The sequence below is a fragment of the Salvelinus namaycush genome, chromosome 21 (genome assembly GCF_016432855.1).
Source record: "Salvelinus namaycush isolate Seneca chromosome 21, SaNama_1.0, whole genome shotgun sequence".
NCBI lineage: Eukaryota > Metazoa > Chordata > Actinopteri > Salmoniformes > Salmonidae > Salvelinus > Salvelinus namaycush.
In genome coordinates, this window is record NC_052327.1 from 48,730,050 (window position 1) to 48,738,430 (window position 8,381).

The following is an 8,381-nucleotide window of genomic DNA, read 5'->3' on the forward strand; positions in this document are numbered from 1 at the left end:
TTCCGATTGGAGGGCGGATGACCGCGTGACTTTGTATCCTACCAATGTGTTACTTTGTATCAGTGAAAAGTGTCTTTTCCCGACGTTGATCAAATCCCGATCTATGCCACCATTTTTTAACAGCATCATAATCTTTGATATTTGATGTAAAGTTTACAGAGCTCATTTTGCTGTAAACGTTTCCGGATTTGACGTGTCTGAGAACGGCACCTTCCTCCCGAAAGCATTGCGGTATCGCTTCTCGGCCTTTTGGCTAAGATCAAGTGTAGTATCTGTTCTTATCAGTTTAATATCTGATACGTCCCCTATCTGGGGACCATATATTAAATTGATTTTTGGAATAGGGAGATGGAATAGGGGCTTGCTCCGTCCACTCCACGCATCGACCTGGTATTGCAGTACCTCCAGGAACGGTGCACCCCCTGCCGTTGTAAAGAAAAAGCAGACGAAGCCAACCGGATGGTTCGTTTATTATAGTCATGATGGATATTGGGTTTAATTAAGCAAGTCTATGTCACTAGATAGTGGTCAGTCACCCATTTAATCAAAACAAATTCAAATAGTTTTTGATGCTTTAATGCCGTTTTTATGTGTATAAAATGATGTACAAAAATATATGTGAGCTGTTTTCAAAGGAAATGCAACAATAAAACTTTTCCAAAAGAAAATATATGTTCTCTGGGAGACGGATGCCCTGGGGTGATACAAAAGAAATGGAGCCTCGACCCCAGGCGAAGGGTCCCCCACAACACCCAAGGTCCCGGCGGGCCATTTTTATAAACTATCTCTGGAAGCACTGCTGCCACAAGGGAACTAAAATAATTGTCCACTTGGTGGCGCCAGACTTCCACCGACCGTCGTCTTGTGCAAGCTGTGAAGATCTGGGCTGGCTTCTATTTACTCCTGTCAGGGGGACAGTCCAGCACCCAGTATCATCTCCCAAACCCAGTACTCAGGATAGAACTCTGCCAGGAGAACCAGAAGTAGTGTTTATTCTTAGCCTGGGTACCAGTCAGTTTGTGCTAATATTCCACTCCTTGTTCTCAGTGTCATAAGCAAAACATATGACAAAAGGAGATTCTCATTTCATACAAGCGCATTTGTTTCCACGTTTCCTCTCCTTGCACTCCGCTCCTCCGTTACCTTTGACATTTTTCAAAAGCAGGCAAGGACGGAGGACACAAGTAGTCGAGGGAAAAAACTAATTGAGATCCTCCTCACAGAGTACACAAAGTGGAAGGTTAGCACAAAACTGGTCTGGGGTTTCCTGCTAATATGTTCTGTGGAATTTGGCCAGTTCAGTAGATACATAATGAACAGCTAGAGGCATGGTACTGTACTGCTGCTCCTGCTAGACTGTTTATTGAATCCTACTCAACTGTTGTGGGTGAAAGTTCATTCAGTCAGTGTGCACATGCCAACGGCCAATCACTGTATTGAGGATCTGTATTGACAATCAATGACACAGCACATGTCCTGGTATGTGCTATGGCCCTGGGGGTTTCCATGAAAAACACACACAGTATGGACACGATCCTATCGGTTTCTGTTAACGTCATGATTTTACAATACATAGATAATGTACGTCATACATTAGAATGACATCAGTTGTAATACCCACTCTATGGTATGGATATCTAGGAGATCAACGTGGTTTTAGGGTTGAAAGGATCTGGCCAGGGGTCTCCCCAAATAAAAACATGCAAGACGGGCCAAAACTCAGATTTGTATTCCCATTTAAAAGACAGTCAGTCTCAGATTGTATTCCCATTAAAAAGACAGTCAGTCTTAGATTGTATTCCCATTAAAAAGACAGTCAGTCTCAGATTGTATTCCCATTAAAAAGACAGTCCGTCTCAGATTGTATTCCCATTAAAAAGACAGTCCGTCTCAGATTGTATTCCCATTAAAAAGACAGTCCGTCTCAGATTGTATTCCCATTAAAAAGACAGTCCGTCTCAGATTGTATTCCCATTAAAAAGACAGTCAGTCTCAGATTGTATTCCCATTAAAAAGACAGTCAGTCTCAGATTTTATTCCCATTAAAAAGACAGTCAGTCTATTGCAATAGAACACCAATAGAAGAGCTGATGAACATTCTAAAATAAAAAAAACAGTGAATCCTGGATCCGGTTAATTTTGAACGAGTCTTTTAATTAATGCATTTCAAGTACTCCAAAAAATTACATCTCTTTGCACAATACATTTTTTGAAATTTTTAGTAAAAATGTTCAAAAGTGAACAACATTTTTTGATACTGTATAAAACACAGTGAACATTAAAATCAGACAGTAGTTTCTAACTTTTGAATCATCTTGTGTTCTTTCGGCCTACATCATTTCACCTACAACATTTTCAACTCAATTTTTGACATTTCAGTGCATGTTTTATATCTAGAAACTTTTCTCTTTTTTTACCATGAAGAATACAAAATAAAAAAGAAAGTACATTTTTCTGGCATTATTTATTGTGTTGTTGTTCTTCTAATCCAAACCATGCCACAGGAGAACAGACACAATGAAATGACAATGAATGAAAGATTTAGGATGCGTTTGTAAATTCACTCTGGAGTGACAGAGAGCGCCAGAGTGCCGCTCTGGGCGTTCGTAAATTGAGAGCGTTTCGCTCACGGAGCGTTCAGAGCGCACATCTGGCCGAGGAGTAGCGTTGATCCGAGCGTTCTGGCCTCACAACGGCAGTCAAGCACACAAGCTAACCAGCTAAAATTAGCTAGCTACTTCCAGACACAAATGAGAGAACACCTCACTCTGACCATTTTACTCGCCCTAGCAGAGCTGGTAAGGCTTTTTTTCACGTTATCCAGAGCGTTGGTGACTAACTGTGCTGCTGGCAACAATTTAATTACGCTTTTTGACTGACGTTTACTGACACTGGCCATTCTGCAGTTATTCTGCGCTCTGACACTCAGACGGGAGTGCTCTGAAATCGGAGTAGCGAATCGCCAGAGCGAATTTACGAACTCACAGTTAGTCCATCACAATTAATTGTTTTTAACATTTTCATGATGGTGGAGAAAAAAAAAGTTGTACAAATATTTAAAATTAATCCCATTTCAATTAGCATAGATAAGAACATAAATAACTCAGAAAGGTTGGTAACACTTTATTTGAAGGGTACCTAAATAAAAAGGACTTTATAATATTCATAAACCATATACATAACATTCATAAGCAGTGTGTAAGTATTTAATATGAATGTGTGCTTATGAATGTGCAATTTATGATTGATGAATGTTATGTAATTCTTATATAAGTACCCTTCAAATCAAGTGTTACTGAGAAGGGGAGGTTTTATCACATACACTACATGGCCAAAAGTATGTGGACACCTGCTCGTTGAACATGTCATTCCAAAATCATGGGCATTAATATGGAACTGGGCCCTCCTTTGCTGCTATAACAGCCTCCACTCTTCTGGGAAGGCATTAATATGGAGTTGGTCCCCCCTTTGCTGCTATAACAGCCTCCACTCTTCTGGGAAGACTTTCCACTAGATGTTGGAACATTGCTGCGGGGACTTCTATTCTATTCAGCCACAAGAGCATTAGTGAGGTCGGGCACTGATGTTGGGCGATTAGGCCCCGCAGTCAGCGTTCATCCCAAAATATGTTAGATGGGGTTGAGGTCAGGGCTCTGTGCAGGCCAGTTAAGTTGTTCCACACCGATCTTGACAATTATTTCAGTATGAACCTCGCATTGCTGAAACAGGAAAGGGCCTTCCCCAAACAGTTGCCACAAAGTTGGAAGCACAGAATCGTCTAGAATGTCATTGTATGCTGTAGCGTTAAGATTTCCCTTCACTGGAACTAAGGGGCCTAGCCTGAACCATGAAAAACAGACCATTGTTCCTCCTCCACCAAACTTTACAGTTGGCAGTACGCATTGGGGCAGGTAGCGTTCTCCTGGCAGCCGGCAAACCCATATTCATCCGTCGGACTGCCAGATGGTGAAGTGTGATTCATCACTCCAGAGAACGTGTTTCCACCATTCCAGAGTCCAATGGTGGTGAGCTTTACACCACTCCAGCCGACGCTTGGCATTGCATATGGTGATCATAGGCTTGTGTGTGGCTGCTCAGCCACGGAAACCCATTTCATGAAGTTGCCAACGAACAGTTATTGTGCTGACGTTGCTTCCAACGGCAGTTTGGAACTTGGTAGTGAGTGTTACAACAGAGGAGAGACGATTTTAACACCATACACACTTCAGCACTCGGCGGTCCCGTTCTGTGAGCGTGTGGCCTACCACTTCACGGCTGAGCCATTGTTGCTCCTAAACGTGTCCACCTCACAATAACAGCACTTACAAGCAGGGCAGAAATTTGACGAACTGACTTGCTGGAAAGGTGGCATCCTATGACGGTGCCACGTTGAAAGTCACTGAGCTCTTCAGTAAGGCCATTCTACAGCCAATGTTTGTGGCTGAAATAGCCAAATCCACAAATTTGAAGGGGGGAGGGTCCACATACTGTTGTATATATAGTGTATGAACATCTCTGAACAGTTTCTCTGGATTTACAAAACAAAAAAGTAAAGTAACAGACGTATCAAAATTAAATTTTTTATCTTCAAATAAAAAACTCTAAATTCTCCCAAGTACTGTACAAGTTTACAAGGAAATAAGTCTGGGTTAGTGAGTGTACTGTGAGTGTACTGTGAGTGTACTAGCCAGTAGTATGGTTTTTAAAACAACTTCATTTTCTACAGAAAAACTCCATGATGAGTTTAGCAACCATTTATTCAGCAATGTGAAATACAGGATTCAAAATGTGAGAAAGTCCCCTACAGAGCCCATGACTATTTTCACACAACCGAGCTGAACCGAGCCAAAGCAAGATATGGCCTGGTTACATATCCACCATTGTTGCTGGAACCGTGCTGGAAAGGACAATGTGAAAATAACAGATCTGACCCAGAACTGTACGGTTGGAGTCAGCACGATAGTGTGAAAATAACAGATCTGACCCAGAACTGTACGGTTGGAGTCAGCACGATAGTGTGAAAATAACAGATCTGACCCAGAACTGTACGGTTGGAGTCAGCACGATAGTGTGAAAATAACAGATCTGACCCAGAACGGTACGGTTGGAGTCAGCACGATAGTGTGAAAATAACAGATCTGACCCAGAACGGTACGGTTGGAGTCAGCACGATAGTGTGAAAATAACAGATCTGACCCAGAACGGTACGGTTGGAGTCAGCACGATAGTGTGAAAATAACAGATCTGACCCAGAACTGTACGGTTGGAGTCAGCACGATAGTGTGAAAATAACAGATCTGACCCAGAACTGTACGGTTGGAGTCAGCACGATAGAACTGTTATTTTCACACTGACCCAGAACTGTACGGTTGGAGTCAGCACGACAGTGTGAAAATAACAGTTCTGACCCAGAACTGTACGGTTGGAGTCAGCACGATAGAACTGTTATTTTCACACTGACCCAGAACTGTACGGTTGGAATCAGCACAATAGTGTGAAAAGGGTACGAAAAAAAATATTAACTTAATGTTAAGTTATAATGGTAGAATACACAAGGTCCAATTTCTAAATTTGGTTTTGTATCAGCAGTTTCTCTCTTGTTATGTCAGTCACTCAATTAGCCCATGTTAGAAATAAAAATAAAACATTTTGATTGGTAAGGTAGTCTAGCCATGGTCAAATTACCGATCGGGTGTGGTCGCGACCCCATTGATTTTGTTAGTCACTCTCACTCAGATATCATATTTAAAACGGCAAACATTTCTCTCCACCCTACGGCAAAATGAGCAGAATTGTGGGAAATAGCAATGGTGTGGGTGTGGGTACACAGACCAGAGAGCCACTGCTGCCCCTCATGATGAGTTTAGATTGTGTGGCTCCCACCCCACATCAAAGTTGCCCATCCCTGATCTAGGCTGTTCTAAAATCAACCTAATCCACTGCCTTTGTAGTATTAAGGGGAAGGAGTAAACACCGGAAGTCAAACAGTCCCACTACCAGTCTCCTACTCTCCTCTTTCTTTCGACGTTGCACGCATCAACCAATGGTTACGTACCACATCATTGACTGTGTCGTCAGGCACCAGTTGCTATAACATATGATGCAGTTAGCTCGTACTTAAAATAGCTATCCAGGCTTTGTAAGATCTGGCATGCGTCTGCAAAGTCTGAGCAGAGGTACACGACCAACTTCTATGGTCAGTCAGAGTCAAATTACTGTTTGGCATGACAATTACACCACAGGAGTTGCCCAGACAGCCTGGTCCCAGAACGGTTTGTGCTCTGAGTCTTCCATTCGTCCATTCAAACTAGTGCATCGTTTTTAGAGACCTTCCTACTGGCTTTTCCTATATAAAAGTAAAGATAAAAGTATAAGACTCATTCATAAAGTATGGCACAATAACACTCATGTTAACTAATGTAAAGGGTCACAGAGACACTCATCTCTGTAGGGGACACAGTCTTTTAACAGAACAGGGTCATGTTCATTAGGGCACACAGCAACAAAAAAATAAAAAAACGTTTTAAAAACCATTTTTGCAACACCAAATAAAAAAAATAAAAACACATTTCTTATTGGAAAAGCCCAGGTAAGTCCTTCCCCGTTGCGTTGTTTTCTTCTGTTTGGTGCCCAAATCAACACAACCCAATCATCCACACACATTTTTACAGGGCAGGTGATCAACACATGGGGTAAATGACCCTTTATGACCAACTAGCTCTAAAAACAAAGTGTTAGGTCATAGTGGACAATTAGAATGTGCAATCGTCTTGGAATAACTGCGGTTTGTTCCGGTGGTTAAAAGACCTAGCTAAATCAACCCCCAGCTATCATAGGAACATGATCAGTTATGATTAATTGTGTAACAGACAAAATATTACAGACCTTACAGCCTAGTACAGTCAATCAACAATGGTCACATTTACATTTTAAAATAACATGACTGCATGGCCACATCGTACATTGTCAGACTTTTGATCTGAAAATTAACTGTCTTTTTTTCCTTTTCCATATTGGAATTTATTTTCGATTTATTTTCACGTAAAACCTAGAAATGTGTCGTTAATACCCTCTCTGTACTAAAGTAAGTGTACATACGAAATGGCACCCTAACACCTACAGTTGAAGTCGGAAGTTTACATACACCTTAGCCAAATACATTTAAACTCAGTTTTTCCACAATTCCTGACATTTAATCCTAGTAAAAATTCCCTGTCTTAGGTCAGTTAGGATCATCACTTTATTTTTAGAATGTGAAATGTCAGAATAATAGCAGATTTATTTCAGCATCACATTCCCAGTGGGTCAGAAGTTTACATACACTCAATTAGTATTTGGTTGCATTGCCTTTAAATTGTTTAACTTGGGTCAAATGTTTCAGGTAGACTTCCACAAGCTTCCCACAATAAGTTTTTGGCCCATTCCTCCTGACAGAGCTGGTGTAACTGAGTCAGGTTTGCTCGCTTTTTCAGTTCTGCCCACAAAATGTCTATAGGATTGAGGTCAGGGCTTTGTGATGGCCACCAATACCTTGACTTCGTTGTCCTTAAGCCATTTTGCCACAACTTTGGAAGTATGCTTGGGGTCATTGTCCATTTGGAAGACCCATTTGCGACCAAGCATTAACTTCCTGACTGATGTCTTGAGATGTTGCTTCAATATATCCACATAATTTTCCTGCCTCATGATGCCATCTATTTTTTTTAAATGTACCAGTCCCTCTTGCAGCAAAGCACCCCCACAACATGATGCTGCCACCCCGTGCTTCACGGTTGGGATGGTGTTCTTCGGCTTGTAAGCCTCTCCCTTTTTCCTGCAAACATAACGATGGTCATTATGGCCAAACAGTTCTATTTTTGTTTCATCAGACCAGAGGACATTTCTCCAAAAAGTACAATCTTTGTCCCCATGTACAGTTGCAAACCATAGTCTGGCTTTTTTATGGCGGTTTTGGAGCAGTGGCTTCTTCCTTTGCTGAGCGGCCTTTCAGGTTAAGTCAATATAGGACTTGTTTTACTGTGGATATAGATACTTTTGTACCTGTTTCCTCAAGCATCTTCACAAAGTCCTTTGCTGTTGTTCTGGGATTGATTTGAACTTTTCGCACCAAAGTACGTTCATCTCTAGGAGACAGAACGCGTCTCCTTCCTGAGCGGTATAACGGCTGTGTGGTCCCATGGTGTTTATACTTGCGTACTATTGTTTGTACAGATGAACTTGGTACCTTCAGGCATTTGGAAATTGCTCCCAAGGATGAACCAGAATTGTGGAGGTCTACAATTTTTTTTCTGAGGTCTTGGCTGATTTCTTTTGATTTTCCCATGATGTCAAGCAAAGAGGCACTGAGTTTGAAGGTAGGCCTTGAAATACATCCACAGGTA

The 8,381-nt window shown here is 41.5% G+C and overlaps 1 non-coding gene across 1 annotated transcript; it reads left to right on the forward strand.

Moving 5' to 3' along the window:
* The first annotated feature begins 233 nt into the window (after window positions 1–233).
* On the forward strand, window positions 234–424 carry LOC120066810. The gene has a single exon (XR_005478797.1). It is a non-coding gene; the product is annotated as a U2 spliceosomal RNA (small nuclear RNA).
* The last annotated feature ends 7,957 nt before the right edge of the window (window positions 425–8,381 follow it).